This window comes from Miscanthus floridulus, chromosome 17 (assembly GCF_019320115.1).
Source record: "Miscanthus floridulus cultivar M001 chromosome 17, ASM1932011v1, whole genome shotgun sequence".
Taxonomy (NCBI): domain Eukaryota; kingdom Viridiplantae; phylum Streptophyta; class Magnoliopsida; order Poales; family Poaceae; genus Miscanthus; species Miscanthus floridulus.
In genome coordinates, this window is record NC_089596.1 from 80152090 (window position 1) to 80170161 (window position 18072).

Here is an 18072-nt window from a genome sequence, read left to right on the forward strand (position 1 = left end):
TGGACATGGGGATGGGCTATCCTCAAATTCTGAAGATTTAATTCAGATTTTTTACAAAGAATTCTAGTGGATTTCACTCATCCATTCCAACATATATAACCCCTTGCCATAGCAAAATAATACTAGCTTTAATTAAAGTTTGGATAAAAAAACTAAAGAGTGTTAACCTTGTATTGACAATAGAAAAAAGTTACAGAAATTTATTTGACTTGTTTCAGTGTTGTGATGGATGCATTATATATGACATCTAATTCTACTAATTTCCATGTTTAGCTTTTGCTTTTCCTGATGCAACGAGATTGCAAATTAATGAAACATTGGCCACATTTTGGCTTGACACCTTGGACTCTAATGCCTGATTCTCGAAGAAACTGAATCTAATAAAAAATATGAGCCTAAATTTAAGATTTGAATTTTGTATGGATTGATTCACAAAGGTGGACTAATCATAGAAGTACCTCTTAGTGGTTGCTTGTTCGCTGTATGTTGCTCATTTAAGCTCTCTCTGTATAAGCTAGACTTCTCATCTAGAGCTCAAGGTGCTACCGGTTGATCGGTCGTAGAGGATTTCCTTTAGTCCAACCATAGGGTTTCAAGTGCAACCAGTCGATCGGTCGCGCAAGGCATCGATCTTTCTTGGTCCAACAAATGAATGAGCTTCATATCCAACTATCCAAGCAAGATGTTCACCTAGGAAAATGTCAATAGGATTTATAAATCATTAAACAAATAAGACGACGACACTATCTACAGCAAATAAATACAATGAATGGTTCATGTGTATTTAATTTGCACATTAACATTTGTCATAGAACCACATATATAGCAAAATGTGTGCAAGAGTTCCAGTAGCCCTGACCACAGAACACAGAGGTAGAAAGGCGGGTAGCCATCGTCCACAGTGGGTACTGGCTACTATGGATACTGGATACCAGCAAAAAGGACACTGATCAGTAACCAAAAAACTCCACTCCAGTATATATCATGCATCATTTCATTTCATCAGTCGTGCGAGCACCACCCTCTTATCCTCTCCTCCCACTCGCCTCGCGCCCCCAAATTCCACGCCGCCTCCTCGGTCCAGTGCTCCCCTCGGCGTTGCCCTAGCACCCCCGCTGGCTCGCCGTCGCTTCCGGCGCGCGCTATGCCATGAGCAGAGACCTCGAGGACGGGCACGGCGCCGTCGGCAGCGTTATTGCGGCAGGAGGAGAGGCGGCGGAGGTGGCGGTGGGTGGCGCTGGCTGCGAGGCCGGGGACGAGCACGACAACGACGTGGTGATGCCGGGGTTCCGGTTCCACCCCACGGAGGAGGAGCTGATCGAGTTCTACCTCCGGCGCAAGGTCGAGGGAAAACGCTTCAACGTCGAGCTCATCGCCTTCCTCGACCTCTACCGCTTCGACCCATGGGAGCTCCCAGGTAATCATCATCAATTAATAATAACGCATGCATCTGCAAGCTTCGTTCTCTGCTTGAATCGAACTGAATCTCGACCGATCTTGGCTAATTAATTCGTTGTCTGTAATTGCTTGCGCGCGCGGTGCTCGATCTTGATTGCTCGCTCATCGACGGACGACGGCGCAGCAATGGCGGTGATGGGCGGGAAGGAGTGGTTCTTCTACGTGCCGAGGGACCGCAAGTACCGGAACGGAGACCGGCCGAACCGGGTGACGGCGTCGGGGTACTGGAAGGCGACGGGCGCTGACCGGATGATCCGAGGCGAGAACAACCGCCCCATCGGTCTGAAGAAGACGCTCGTGTTCTACTCCGGCAAGGCACCCAAGGGCGTCCGCAGCAGCTGGATCATGAACGAGTACCGCCTCCCGCCACCGGTCACCGACGCCGACCCTTTGATTCGCAAGGTGAGTAATTAAGGCCAGAATATACTGATGATCCCTAAAGATTAGGGCTTCCGTTCCGGCACCAGCAGTGAGCTCAATTTTAATTTGCGTGCGGAGTTCTTGCTTGCTTCGTCGTCGCTTCCAAATTCCGTAAAAAAAAACCCTTTTTTTTTTTGGGAAATTGATCGAGGTCCAGGCGTCCAGCTAGCTCGTCGAGCTGTTTATTTGGTGTGTGTGGTTAATACTAATCATTTGACCTGCTTTTTCGTTCGGTGCTTTCACTTTGGTCGCATGATTTGTATGAATATGCAAGATGCGGATGCCTGTTCCTTTTTGTTTTTAGATCTATACGAGCTAGAGTTCGCTTTTTGGCACACATTTGCGCACCACCGGATATATGTACAAAAGCTACACTCTAGAATTCCCCTCCTAGCTAGATACCTTACCATGTCCTCCAGATTCTGCAAGATCTTTGCAGCCTCAGCCCTCAGCCCGGGCCTCAGTCATCAAGCTAAAGTGATCGACTTCCCTTTTATTTGCTAAATCACCCAGATCTGAACTTTAATTTGTTATTAGGCACTTGATCGCTCCTACCTAAACCAACCAATTATAATCTTGAAGTTCTCCGTTTCGACGACGACTAGCTAGATGATCTTAAAATTCTCGTATCGTCGTCTCTTCTCTTAATCTCTGATTCTTTGCTATCTATATATGAACTCGTGTCCTTGAATGTTTGGTACTGTACTGATTTCTTCAGTTTCGTGGAGTACATTTCTTTCCCTTTTCTTTCCAAGAAGAAATGCATGGATATTGACTGACCATTTATTTTTTTTTCTGGCGGTGCATGATAACTGATGATGCAGTCCGAGATCTCACTCTGCCGCGTCTACAATCGCTCTGGCATCGACGACTGGCCACGGGCAGTCATCCTCCAGCACCCAAGCTTCCTCAGCGCGGCGGACCTCCTCCCGCACTGGTGTGCCGACGACGACCGTTCGGCACCGATCGTCGCCGTCGTCGACGCCACTGTCACCGACGCAGCAGCTCGGCAGCTTCCATCTGCTCCAAGGAGAATGCCCGTCTGCGTCACCGCCGGCGCCCATAATGGATCATCAAGTGGTCACCGCGCACAGCGCGCCGCCGCAGCTTCTGCCTCACCCAATGCCATGCACGTACGCGTCGGTGACAACGATGTCAACAGCCGAAGCTGCGCCGCAATCAGCACAGGCCGGCGCGGCGACTGCCCTTGCCTCCACGTACTCGCTCTTCAACATGGCCGGCGGCGCCGCGGCTATGGTCGGCAGCTCAAGGTCAGTCGACGAGCTGATTACGCTGGTTGGTCCCACTCCTACCCAGCAGGCCAACGCCAGCCTCTCGGCCGCGACGGGCGGCCAACTCCCATTACTGACGCCGCCGCCACCGCCAATGCTACAAATGATGCCGCATGGTGCGCTGCCGATCGTGGCGCCGCCATCGTCTTCATCAGTCGCTGACAAGCTTAGCTGGGACTGGAACCCGATACCTGACACGACAGACCGGGATTACAATCCTTCTGGTTTTAAGTGAGCCCAAACTCACTGTTAAGTTCTGAAAACCTGCCATCAGTGTAGGCTAACATATATACAACGCATGCATGTCGATTAGTATATATGATCAAGAATACTAAATGATCAGGATTATATTCTGAACTGAAGATATAAGTGGTCTGTAAGCATAATGGGATCACTAAAAATCAGTTGCATGCAAGTTTAATTCCTCCTGATTCCATGCGTGCCTTTAATTTAACAACTAGTAGTTATTAGAATTGGTGTATTTTTTCTTAATTTCCCAAAAGGTTTTGGTAGCTTTCATTTTGCAGTTAAACTGCAAGCTAAGACACATGAAATAATGTGAGCATGATTGGACGCAGACCGTTGCAGCAGGGTTTGTTTCTTTCTGCATGATTGGGAGGAAGACTTGCAAGGGGTGGACAAGGTTAGATAAAAAGCTTTTTGCATGTGCCCACAGGAATTGTGTATTCTTTCAGATCTAGTCTTTGTGCATCCATGGAATGATTCATGTGATTATTGTAACAGCTTTTGTTCTTTGCCTTTGCAACAGTGTTTGGTCATTGCTCTTTATTTACTTGGTGCTAACAGTCACAGAGCATATATTGTGTTTTTTTTTTCCTTTTCTGCTGATGCTTAATTGCTGAAGAGAGAAAAGGGCAAACAAGAAGCAGCTGAAGCTGCATATTCGGGGGTAAGTTAATTCGGGATGCTAGCTCTTTCTGCTGTGCTATATATATATATATATATATATATATATATATATATATATATATATATTCAGTCTGATTGATGGAAAAGACGATCTATCTGGCAGATGATCAAAAGCCTACTCAATTTGTTTTATCGATCAATTCAACAAGATGGGTCATCCATGTTGGATGCTTCCTATTTTGGTGTGTTCTCTGGAGTCTATAATTCTCGTTGCATTTATATACAGAAAGATTTATGATGTACACACTCAAGGACGTCAGCTCGACAGCTATAAATATTAAAATAGCTGGTTGTAGAAGCAGCGGTGTTCCCAGCTGGTAATTATTGCATCACGTTACCAGAGCAAAAAGAGATGAATAATGCAACTCACGGTGACAAATCAGAATCACACAACCTTCTTTTTGTTTCAGACTAGCGGTGTTGCAAAGTTTTTTAAGTGCTTTTTTATGTAGCCGCACTACTGGCCGGAAACGAGAATTTCTCTGACGGTGCACCGTCAGGTAGAAGGACATATAGATGCCCACTGCTGCACTAGCTAACAAGGCTGCTAGTTGGCAAAATGGGCAGATGAACCAAACACGCATGCCCTTATATAATCAGTACGTGTTAGTGTGAATTTTTTACACTATTAGCTAGCTAGCAGTTAAAATGGTCTAACAAAACGTTTCTTTACAATGATGGTCCATAAAAACTAATTTCCCCAATGCACTTTCTTAAAACTAATTAAACATGCTCTTCTGTGTCAGAAAAAAAAATCAACACCCTTAAGCAAAACGATGTTGAGCTTCTTTTTAAGTTGCAGGGAAATGATATATAGGTTGGTATTAACATCTCTAGCAATGTTTACTGACAATAAAACATATATTATTTTTTGTCGAATCATCCAACATGGTAATAGATCGATTCAACTGCCTTCACCACATTAATTGAGCCACCTGGATCACCTCTCTCCGAGTCTCCGAGACATCTACCTATATGCTGTTATGCACTAATTATTTGTGGTAAGAAACAGATACAGTAAAATGCTAAGCTTGAGAAAGCCACGCCATGAATCTTGCACCGCTTATGAATGCATGAGTCATTTTGATCTAACTGGTAGAATTGCTTTCTCACTTTTGCATGCTAAATTTCATGTCCATGATAGCTGTTGAAAGGATCAAGATATCCAAGAGGGAGGGTGAATTAGGCTAATTCTAAATTTCTTTGGAATAATTAAACTCTACGGTTAGCTCAATTAACCCCTTGTGCCTAGAAAGTGTTTCTATTGATCTAATGCACAAAAGTTTAACACCCTAAGTTCCAATCCTACTCTAGCATGGCAATTTTAGGAATGTAAATGACAAGAATTGAATTGCTCAAAGTAAATGCTCAAAGTAAAGAGAGAAGGAGGAACGCGGCGATGTTTTGCCAAGGTATCGGAGAGTCGTCCTCCCCACTAGTCCTCGTTGGAGCACCCGCGCAAGGGTGTAGCTCCCCCTTGATCCGCGCAAGGATCAAGTGCTCTCTACGGGATGATTCTTTGACACTTCGTCGCGGTGAATCACCCACAACCGCTCACAACTTGAGTTGGGTCATCCACAAGCTCTCCGGATGATCACCAAGCTCCCAATCACCACCAAACCGTCTAAGTGATGGTGATCACCAAGAGTAACAAGCACGGACTCTCACTTGACCACAACAAGCCTAATAACAAGGGTGGATGCACACTTTGCTACTCTTGATCTCACTAATGAGGGCTCTCTTTGGGATTCTCAAATCTCAATCACCTCACTAGGACATTGCTCTTCTTGGCACTCTCAAAGGTGTTTCTTAGCTGTTGGAATGAACAAAAGTATCCCCACACACGAATGGAGCAAGTATTTATAACATGGGCTGAAAAATGAACCATTATGTGCCTCTGCGGGGTGACCAGACGCGCCGGTCAGTTCACCCCAAACTCCAGTGTTTACAGTGTGACCGGACGCGTCCGGTCATGATTTTCCCTCTCTAGAACCTTACTGGAGTCGACTGGACGCTAGCCCTCAGCGTCCGGTCACTTCCGGACGACTTCACTTTGATCAAATGAACTGATCGGACTCTGCACCAGCGTCCGGTCACACCGAAGCCAGCGACCGGTCAGTATTTGACCCTCCATTCACTTCCAACTTTCGAACGTACGTGAATGAAGTTTGCTCCAATAGATCTAAGGGCTTTTTAGGAGCTGCCTAGTGCTAGGTTTAGCAAGTGTGCACCACACCTAACCCACTAGACTCACCTAGGTCCAGCTACCCATCCATACCCCCCTTAATAGTATGGCCAAAGGAAAAACAAAGTCCTAAACTACTCTAAGTGTCTCTTCAACACCAAACGACACTTAGAACTAGTCCATCCTTAACCTTGTCGTCCATCCTTTGAAAACCGAAACGATTTCCATCGTAGGGGCATGACCACCATGATAGCCCAATCGATCTCCATTACCATGACTTAACTTAATTGCCTCTGCAAAACATATATTAGTTATAGTAATCATGTATTGTCATTAATCACCGAAACCCAACTAGGGGCCTAGATACTTTTAATCTCCCCATTTTTGGTGATTGATGACAATACCACCTCGAGTATGTGAAAGAGTTGAGGTTTTTGACATGCTTGGTTCATATAAGCTTTTGACAATAAGAACAAAAGAGTTAGGTAAGCTTATATGACCCAAGCCAACATGATGTACTCAAAAGGTATGAAATAAGCATGAGTACAAGTAATAAAGCTCATTTGCATTAGAGTAAAATGCGGAAGCAAAGCAAATGAGCATAGCACAAGTGATATGACATATAAATAATTCAAAGTAGAGAGCACACATGTCATATATCACGATTACGTAGATATCACTATCACATAAATATAGTTTGATGCATAAAAGTAAACACACAAATGCATAATAGTGTATCACACATAAAACTCCAAATGTAATAGATAGTCTAAGTAAACTAAGCTCCCCCTAGATATATCGCTCCCCCTAAGACTAACATACTCGATCCCTCTCCCCCTTTGGCGTCAAACACCAAAACCTAAGGGTTGGTCGGCGGGGCTGTAGCGGACGAGTCAGGCGTTGAAGTACGAGGAGCAAGCTAGAACTGAGTGCCATCATCATCTGAACCAGAGCTCTGAGCAGTCTAACCCTCTATAGCTGGAAGCGACACTGCAGCGGTCTGGGTCGGATCAACAACAGGAACTGTTGTAGAATGTGTAGGTATGACTGGAGCAGCTGGCAAATAGAGCGGGGTCAGTCTACGGTGCAGATGGAGCTGAACTAGAGCTACCGGCCTTATGATCATGTCATCGAGGAGGCATCTGAGAGATATCGCAGTAGTCCTCATCTGAGCTGTCGCTGGGGTCGCTCTCGACCATCCCCTCCTGCTGAGCGTCAAGCTGCTCCTCCTCTATAGTTGCTATGCTTCTGATAGTATCATCCTACTAGGCTGCAGTCTCTGGCACCTCTAGATAATGACACGGCTGGCTAGGTGCACTCGATGTACTATGGCTGATCATCTGAGTCAAGTTATATGCAGGAAACTCTGTAGTAGCACCACTAGTACTTAGCTAGCATCTCAGGTGGCCTCACAGTAACTGCCATGTGAATAAGAAATGTGATCCAGTGAGCATACAACAGCTACCTGTGACCCCTAAACCCCTCTGCAATGGTATCTTCCATCTCTGATAGAAGAAGATCCCAAATATTAAACACTATCTGCTGCATCAGACAGTTCAGTAACCACAACTGTATTCGAGTTAAGCCCTCGCGATACCCCATCCTCGGAAGCAGTGTCCTCCTCATAATGGCATCAAGCACTCTAGCAGTGAGAGTGAGATCACTGGATGTCCTGCTAGACCCCTCGCCGAATGGCTCTATGAAGCAGTGGCAGACTAGATCTGTAGGGTGCACCATCCCGCCATGAGGACGTCTTGGGGGGCATTGTCTGTCCATAGCAAACCTCATGTCGCCGGATGGGCTAGTCCTGAATCCTCAGTATCTCTCTGACCCTAGTGCTCGTTAGTCTGTAATCTCTGCCATTGAATGCAAAGTGTATGAATCTGTGCTGCGGGTCAATCCAGAGAGAAGCATACAACTGACAGACCCAAGATGGAACATATAAGCTTATCCGTCCAAGTAAATCTATCAGCCCTGGTAGGTAAGAAAGGTAGGGGTGAATGTGCTCTCTAGCTACTATAATAATAGACTCTATGTTGCACACCCTCTGAGATCTAAAAATAGCTCCACTGTTAAGATATGTATTATAGAAGTCCTCCTACAGTGGTGTGTAGAAGCCCTCTGATACACGCTCATCTCACCTCAGCGGAAACCACTGCTCAAAATCCACAAATCTGAGCTACTGCACCTACTTGACCGTGGCGGCCCTCAGATATAGATGAGTCACTGGAGGCGGACCCTATGGTCTAGGCGGTGGATGAGAACCCCTCCGCTGTGTATCTACCCTCGGTGTGACTGGAGCACGGGTACGACCAGAGCGGCGAAGTTATGGCTGAGGTGCCTGCTCTGTCTCCATGGCCTGCTGTCCCTGCTGAGTATGCTCTACTGCCTATGGCTCCTGCTGTGACCCCTCTGAGGCTGACTCTCATCTAAGACAACTCGTCGTCCCACGACCATGACAGTCCCAGCTGGACCACCATGATGGCGCTCAACCTGCTCTAGTGCGGCCCTCGTAGATGGAGAGAGCTGATCTACGATCTGGACTCCACTGCTAGCACCTCCTGCCTCCACATGCTCTGCTGCTGCTGCAACTATGGCTGCTCTAGCTTTGTCTACATCTAGATACTTCCGCTTCTTTGTTGCAAGTTTCTTCGTCGCCTTGCCTTTTGGATCTGTAGGCAAGCGAGGCGGGTGTCTCAGATCCTCATCACTGGGACCACCTCCAACATTCTTGACGCGAACCATCGGTTGGATCTAAAAAGAACAACTGCCGCTGATAAGAAACAACTGTCAACTGTCACTTTCGAGGCTTGGCCTCGATCCGTACTCGCGAGCTTGGCCCCGAGTTGACTGACAACTACAAATAGGACCACAATGGCACCGACTCGCTGCACGATAGAATAGATAGGATATACAAATAATTTTAATTATCCATCTAGAGATACAAAACCCTAAGAAAGCAAGCAATTAGGTACGAAATTGAATCGAGGGCTTGCTACCTGACGAACCGGTGACCCAAGAAGCAGAGGAACGACACGCGGGGGGGGGGGGGGGACCACCAGGAATCCTAGGATTAGGGTTGCGGCAAAGCATTGTAGCTCTGGATCGGTCATGAAGAAGACAATGGATGGCAGTGCGGGTGCTAGGGTTTGAGCACTATGATGCTGGAGCACTAGAGCTTGGCTGCGGTGAGGGTGGAGCAGAGGGCATGGGCTTGCGTAGGTGCTCGGTGGCAGTGCGACTGATCGGGCGCATGGACGCAGGGAGGCATGGTGGAGCAGCACGGGCTCACGGTAGCGCTGGCACGGAAGCAGGGCGGCTCGATAGAGGATGGTACGGTGAAGCTTGCTATGTGGCTAGGGTAGGGCGTGGCGAGCTTGCGGAACAACATGGGCTCGCGGCGGCGCGGGTAGTGGAAAGCGGTGCTACGGTGGCATGAAGTCACGGGCATGAAGCACGGCGGCTAGGGCGCAGGCACAGCGAAGATGGCATGGTGGGATGCGAGATAGGTCATGGCAGTGCTGCGATTATAAAGGGGTCCCCCGACATGACAGAGAAGGAAACAGGAAAGAGATTGAAAGACGCACATTTCCTATTGACCGGACGCTCCGGTGGCAGCGACCAGACGCTGCCACCCAGCGTCCGGTCGATTCTAGAGAGGTCCAAATCCCCTGGAATCACGACCAAACGCGTCCGGTGGACACCGACCGGACGCAGCCAGAGTCCGATGCAAGCTGCCATCATCGTCTTTGATCGACTGGACGCTGGATCGCCATCTGACTGGACGCTGGGAGAACACTGTTTCAGCGTCCGGTCACTCCTTCACAGCAGGTTCACCTCCTATGAACTGATCGGACGCTGGACATCAGAGTCCGGTGCAGCGTCCGATCACTCTTTTTCCAGCATATCTTCAAAGTCCTTCGTGCTGCTTGTTCCCAATCAAGTCCCAACTCCAATAAGATCCAAATAAACACCAATTGGAACTGATGTAAGTGACATCTTTCAAAAACTCATGTTTTTCAAAAATATTTTACCATAGGCTATAATTCTTTTTATGAAAATAGGTAATAAGAGGGCAATTGAAGATAAACGATAAAACAACATTCATGCATATGCAATGCAATACTTGAAGATAAATCTAGTTGCTTGTCAAGTTTGATACAAGGTTAAGCTTCTTCACATGCTTTACGACGGTTATCTTAACCATGTTAGACAAGCCCTATATACATTACCAAAAATTAAACATGTTGTATATTACAATGCAATGCAAGGGACAACACAAGCTCATTTTTTAGTGAAGTTACTAAAATCAAGAACATTGAGCTCATTCCGCAATCGATAAAAAGTCGCATCATCTAGCGGTTTAGTGAAGATATCCGCCAATTAATCCTCGGTCCTTACACCTTCTAATGAAATATTATTTTTAGCAACATGATCTCTAAGAAAGTGATGGCGGATATCTATGTGATTGGTGCGAGAGTGTTGAACCAGATTATTTGCAAGTTTTACCGCACTTTCATTGTCGCGCAAAAGAGGTACTTTTTCTAGGACTACACCATAGTCTAGCAAAGTTTGTTTCATGTAAAGTATTTGTGCACAACAAGCACCCGCAACAATGTATTCCGCTTCGGCGTTAGACAAAGCCACACTATTTTACTTCTTGGAGGACCAAGACACAAGTGATCTACCGAGCAAATGGCACCCTCCGAATGTGCTTTTTCTATCAACTTTGCAACCGGCATAATCCAAAACGGAATAGCCAACTAACTCAAAATATAGCTCCTTTGGGATACCAAAGGCCAATGCTTGGTGTGTGCTTAAGATATCTAAGGATTCTTTTTACGGCAATTAAATGAGTTTCCTTAGGATTAGCTTAAAATCTAGCACACATACACACACTAAACATGATGTCGAGCCTAGATGCGGTTAAATATAGCAAGCTACCAATCATAGAGCGATAGAGAGTTTGATCAACCGTGTTACCTCCCTCATCTAGGTTGAGATGTCCATTAGTTGGCATTGGTGTCTTGATTGGCTTACATTCATCCATCTTGAATCTCTTGAGAAGACCATTGGTATATTTCTCTTGAGAGATGAAAATCCCTACTCTCATTTGTTTAACTTGAAAACCAGGAAAAAATGTAAGCTCTCCAACCATTGACATCTCGAACTCCTTTGACATCAATTCACCAAACTCTTTGCAAGAATCTTCATTTGATGATCCAAAGATGATATCATCAACATACACTTGACAAATGAAGATGTGCCCATCAAGCTTCTTGGTGAATAGTATGGTGTCGACCTTCCTGATGGTGAAGCCCTTCTCAATGAGGAAGTCCCGAAGGCGCTCATACCAAGCTCTTGGGGCTTGCTTAAGCCCATATAATGCCTTGGACAACCTATAAATATGATTAGGATATCTAGGGTCTTCAAACCCGGGAGGTTGATCAACATAGACTAGTTCATTAATAAATCCATTTAAAAATGTACTTTTCACATCGATTTGATATAGTTTCATTTCATGATGTGATGCATATGCAAGGAGGATACGAATGGCTTCTAGTCTTGCAACCGGTGCAAAGGTCTCTCCAAAATCCAATCCTTCAACTTGAGAGAACCCCTTTGCAACTAGTCTTGCCTTGTTCCTCACAACTATGCCTTGATCATCTTGCTTGTTGCGGAACACTCACTTTGTTCCAATGACTCTTGCACCTTTTGGCCGCTCTTTAAGAGTCCAAACTTCATTGCGGGTGAAGTTGTTCAACTCTTCATGCATGGCATTTATCCAATCGGAATCTTGAAGAGCTTCTTCTACCTTGGTAGGCTCATAGCAAGAGACACAAGAGTGATGAGCAATAAATGAAGCAAGTTTTTGTGAGCGAGTCATTACACCCTTTGATGGACTCCCTATGATGAGATCTTGTGGATAATCTTGTAGTAGAGGTGTATTTCTTCTATTGACCAATTGAGGAGGAGGTTGTGGAGCATTAACATCTTGTGCTTGTACCACCATTTAATCATAGGAGACATGAGTGTCTTCATTTTCTACTCTCCCATCTTGTGGCACACTTGATGAAGAAGGTGGATCAATCACTTGTACTTCATCTTCATCATCTTTAGGCTTGATGTCTCCAACCAGAATGTTCTTCGTAGCCTCCCTCAATGGTTCATCACCTACATCATCAAGATTCTCATGTGCTCCTTGGGAGCCGTTAGATTCATCAAATTCCATATCATATGTTTCTTCAATCAAGCCAGTGGCATGATTAAATACTCTATATGCTTTAGACTTTGATGAGTAACCAACAAGAAAACCAATATCACAATGTCTTTGAAACTTCCCTAGGTGTTGCCGCTTCTTGTAGATGTAGCATTTGCAACCAAACACCCTAAAGAAGAAGACGTCCGGCTTCTTCACAATGAGCAACTCATAAGGTGTCTTGCCAAGGAACTTTTGAAGGAATAGGCGGTTAGATGCATAGCATGCGGTGTTGATAGCTTCCGCCCATAGAGCTTTGGGGGTGTTGTACTCATCTAGCATTGTTCTTGCAAGAGTGATCAATGTCTGGTTTTTTCTCTCAACTACATCATTTTGTTGAGGAGTATATGTTGCGGAGACCTCATGTTTGAGCCCAACTTCATCATAATAGGCTTCTATATTTGTGTTGTCAAATTCCTTCCTATTGTCACTTTTAATCTTCTTAAGCTTCACTTCAAACTCATTTTGTGCTCTCTTGGCAAACTTCTTGAAGCAAGATGCAACTTCGGATTTGTCATGAAGGAAGAATACCCATGTGTATCTTGAATAGTCATCAATAATCACAAGATAATAAAGATTTCCTCCCAAACTCTTGTATGTTGTTGGTCCAAATAAATCCATGTGAAGCAGTTCTAGCACTCTTGTGGTTGACATGAAAGCTTTGGTTGGATGACTATTTGCAACTTGCTTGCCGGCTTGACATGCACTACAAAACTTGTCCTTCTCAAACTTCACATCCTTCAACACTCTCACCAAATCATTCTTCATTAGCTTCTTGAGCGAGCTCATCCCAACATGAGCAAGTCTTCTATGCCATAGCCACCTAAGTGTTGTTTTGGTGAATAGGCAAGTCTTCAAATTTGCATCTTCGGAGGTAAAATCCACTAGATATAGGTTATTGTATCTAAATCCTTTGAATATCACTTGATCATCATCCTTCTTAGATACAACAACTTCCTTCTCTGTGAACAAGCATTAGAAGCCAAGATCACACAATTGTCCAATGGATAACAAGTTGAAGCTCAATGAAGCAACATATAGCATATGTGAGATAGAATGATCATTTGATATTGTCACTTTGTCAAATCCTTTAACCTTGCCCTTTGAATTATCTCCAAATATGATTCTTTCTTATCCATCTACTTCTTCATCTAGTGAGGTGAACATACGAGGATCACCGGTCATATGTTGTGTGCAACCACTATCAATAACCTAATGACTTTCACCGGTCTTGTAGTTCACCTACACACAAGAGATCAAGCTTTAGGAACCCAAACTTGTTGAGGGCCCTTCACCTTCTCAACAAGTGACTTAGCAACCTAAATTTTCTTAGGTCTATTCTTGTTGAGAGGTCCTAAGAACATGACTTTCATCTTTCCACTAGAATCCTTTCTAAGCATGTAGTGAGCATTGAAGGCAAAAGGTCTAGCATGCTTGGGCAAGGGTTATGGTGGTGGAGTTTGGCACTCATGAGCAAAGTGGCCTTCTTGTCCACACTCAAAACACTTCTTTGGTTTTGGCTTTTGTTGTTGTTGAGCTTGAGCCTTCTTCTCTTTGTTTGCCATGTACCCAATGCCACCTCTATCCATCTTCATGACAGTGTTTATTAGTAGCTCATTTTGAAGATACTTGCCTCTAGTGAACTTGCTCAATCAAATCTTGAGATGTTCTTTCTCCAACTTGAGCTTCTTGTTCTCTTCCTTCAGAGCATCATTGTTTTTCTCTTTCTTGAGCTTCTTGTTTTCTTCTTTGAGCTTCTCATTCTCAAGCATCAACTCACCATCATGATCAAGAGTTTCTAGCACAATAGTATTGTGACTTTTGATCTCTTCAAGATCTTTCTTGAGCTTTTCATTGTCATTCTTGAGCTTGACAAACTCATCATAATCATCGGCCTCAACCACTTGCTTGCCCTTGCTACTAGAACTTTGCTCAATGCTCTCAATGATCAAATCATCACATGATAATCTTAACAACATTATTAGTAGCATCATGTGGCTCATTGGATAAATATTCTTGAGCAATAACAAGATTATCATGATTAATCTTAAGAGGAGTATATTCATCTTTTAGCATATTATGGCTAGTGATGAGCTCTTTATGCATCCTCTCAAGTTTATCATGTTTACCTTTAAGCTCTTTCTTAGAAGATTTGAGCTCCTTGAGTTTGGATGACATAGCTTCATTTGCTTCTCTAAGCTCAACACTAGCCTTTTCGGCTATATCACATTTAGCTAAAAGAGAATCATTTTTAGCTTCTAGTTTGTCATTCTTAGCTCTAGTCTTTATAATGATCTTGGAGTATTTATTTAGTAATTTAACAAGATCATCATAAGAAGGTGATTCATATTCATCATCATCACTATCGCTATCATCATTACTAGCATGTTCATCACCACTACTCTCATCATCATTTGATACCTTGCGTTCACCCTTGGCCATAAGGCATAGGTGTGTAGGGGATGATGGCGATGGTGGCGGTGAAGATGATGAAGAGTTAATAACAATGGTGGCCACCTTCTCGTTGCCACTATCATCATCGGATGAGCCACTAGATGAATCAATGTCCGTGAGCCAATCACCGACGATGTATGCCTTTCCACTCTTCTTCTTCTTGTGGAAGTCCTTCTTCTTGCCATCTCTCTTCTTGTATGGCTTATCTTTCTTCTTCTCATCTTCATCACTTGAGTCATCTTTCTTGCCCTTGTTCTTGTTCTTGAACTTGTCTTTCTTGGGCTTTGTGCATTGGTGAGCTAGATGACCAAGTTCTCCATAATTGTAGCAATCCATCTCGAAGATTGGCTTCCTTCTAGAGCTAGTGAAGAACTTCTTCTTTCCATCAAACTTGATGCCACTCTTGTTGAGCTTCTTTAGCATCTTGGCGGTTTTTCTCACCATAAGAGCAAGGCTTGCATCATCAACTTCATCATCACTTGAGCTCTCATACTCAAGCGTTACTTTGCCCTTCTCTTGACTAGCTTTGAATGCTAAGTCTTTTTCTTTCTTCTTTATAGAGGATGAGCCATCTTGAGGTGTGATGTGCATGTACATCTCAGGAGCATTGATCTTTCCTAAGATTTATGTCGGTGTAGCAGTGGAAAGATCACCTTGATGAAACACAGTCACAATATGCCCATATTTGTCAATGGGGAGGACACTCAAGGTCTTTCTTACAACATCGGATGGTTGCATTTGAGTGAGTCCAAGCCCATTAACTTCCTCTACAAGAACATTCAAGCGTGAATACATTTCATTAGCACATTCTTTAGGAAGCATTTCAAAAGAGTTAAGCTTTTTTATGACAAGATGATAGCGTTCCTCACGCTCACTCTTGGTTCCCTCATGGAGCGCACAAACGTCCGACCATAGTGCATGGGCATCTTTGTGGTTCCTCACCCGATTGAACACATCTTTGCAAAGGCCTCTAAAGATGGTGTTTCGAACCTTTGCATTCTATTTCTCATAATTTATCTCATCGCCTTGTAGGTTAGTAGCATCCCGAGGTTTTGGGAAGCCTTGTGAGACGGCTCTAAGTATTCCAACATCTAGAGCTTCCAAGTACGCCTCCATATGAATTTTCCAATATGGAAAATCATCCCCCTCAAAGATAGGAGGAGGTCCATCTCTGTGAGACATCTTTCTCTTAGTGGTTAATACTAAATACGTGAGTATGAGGCTTCAATACCAATTGAAAGGATCAAGATGCCCAAGAGGGGGGGTGAATTGGGCTAATTCTAAATTTCTTTGTAATAATTAAACTCTACGGTTAGCCCAATTAACCCCTTGTGCCTAGAAAGTGTTTCTATTGATCTAACGCACAAAAGTTTAGCATCCCTAAGTTTCCAATCCTACTCTAGCATGGCAATTCTAGGAATGTAAATGACAAGAATTGAATTGCTCAAAGTAAATGCTCAAAGTAAAGAGAGAAAGAGGAACGCGGCGATGTTTTACCGAGGTATCAGAGAGTCGCTACTCCCCACTAGTCCTCGTTGGAGCACCCTGCGTAAGGGTGTAGCTCCCCCTTGATCCGCGCAAGGATCAAGTGCTCTCTACGGGTTAATTCTTCGACACTCCGTCGCGGTGAATCACCCACAACCGCTCACAACTTTAGTTGGGTCATTCACTAGCTCTCTGGATGATCACCAAGCTCCCAATCACCACCAAGCCATTTAGGTGATGGCAATCACGAAGAGTAACAAGCACGGACTCTCACTTGACCACGACAAGCCTAGTGACAAGGGTGGATGCACACTTTGCTACTCTTGATCTCACTAATGAGGGCTCTCTTTGGGATTCTTAAATCTCAATCACCTCACTAGGACCTTGCTCTTCTTGGCACTCTCAAAGATGTTTCTCAGCTGTTGGAATGAGCAAAAGTACCCCCACACACGAATGAAGGAAGTATTTATAACATGGGCTGTAAAACGAGCCGTTATGTGCCTCTGCGGGGTGACCGAACGCTCCGGTCATGTTGACCGGACGCGCCGGTCAGTTCACCCCGAACTCTAGTGTTTACAGTGTGACCGGACACTGGCCAGCGTCCGGTCAGCCCTGACCAGGACACGTCTGGTCGTGATTTTCCCTCTCTGGAACCTTACTGGAGTCGATCGAACGCTAGCCCTCAGCGTTCGGTCACTTCCGGACGACTTCACTTTGATCAAATGAACTGACCGAACTCTACGCCAGCGTCCGGTCACACTAAAGCCAGTGTCCAGTCAGTATTTGACTCTCTATTCACTTCTAACTTTCGAACGTACGTGAATGAAGTTTGCTCCAATGGATCTAAGGGCTTTTTAGGAGCTGCCTAGTGCTAGGTTTAGCAAGTGTGCACCACACCTAACCCACTAGACTCACCTAGGTCAAGCTACCCGTCCATACCCCCTTAATAGTATGGCCAAAGGAAAAATAAAGTCCTAAACTACTCTAAGTGTCTCTTCAACACCAAACGACACTTAGAACTAGTCCATCCTTAACCTTGTCGTTCATCCTTTGAAAACCGAAATGATTTCCTTCGTAGGGGCATGACCACCATGATAGCCCAATCGATCTCTATTACCATGACCTAACTTAATTGCCTCAGCAAAACACACGTTAGTCATAGTAATCATGTATTGTCATTAATCACTGAAATCCAACTTGAGGCCTAGATGCTTTCAGCTGGAAACTAGAAGATCGAGCATGCACTCATCAGGTCACATGCACTACTGGAAATCATATAGACAATAATCACCTAAAGATATTAAAGGCTGAAACATAGGCTATACCACTATTTTTGTTAATTTTACCAAAGTTCCCTAGCTTGTTCACTATAGATAGAATCAGTTACTCACCAAATTAGAAAACCGTCAAACAATAGCCCCGTGTCTATAAACTTTGTCCACATGACACAATCAATTAGCAACTCAAGAACATTGGAAGTTTTTAAAATCATTAAAGTATTTCCTAACAATTTGAAAAAGTAAACATAAAATCATATACATCACTTATCACAAAAGCAAGGATATTTAGCTCTAACACTATGTCCAAAG

General features: G+C 44.4%; 1 pseudogene; it reads left to right on the forward strand.

The window, feature by feature from the left end:
• The first annotated feature begins 989 nt into the window (after nt 1-989).
• Nucleotides 990-4089, forward strand: LOC136517532 (NAC domain-containing protein 35-like; annotated as a pseudogene).
• Nucleotides 4090-18072: the final 13983 nt, after the last annotated feature.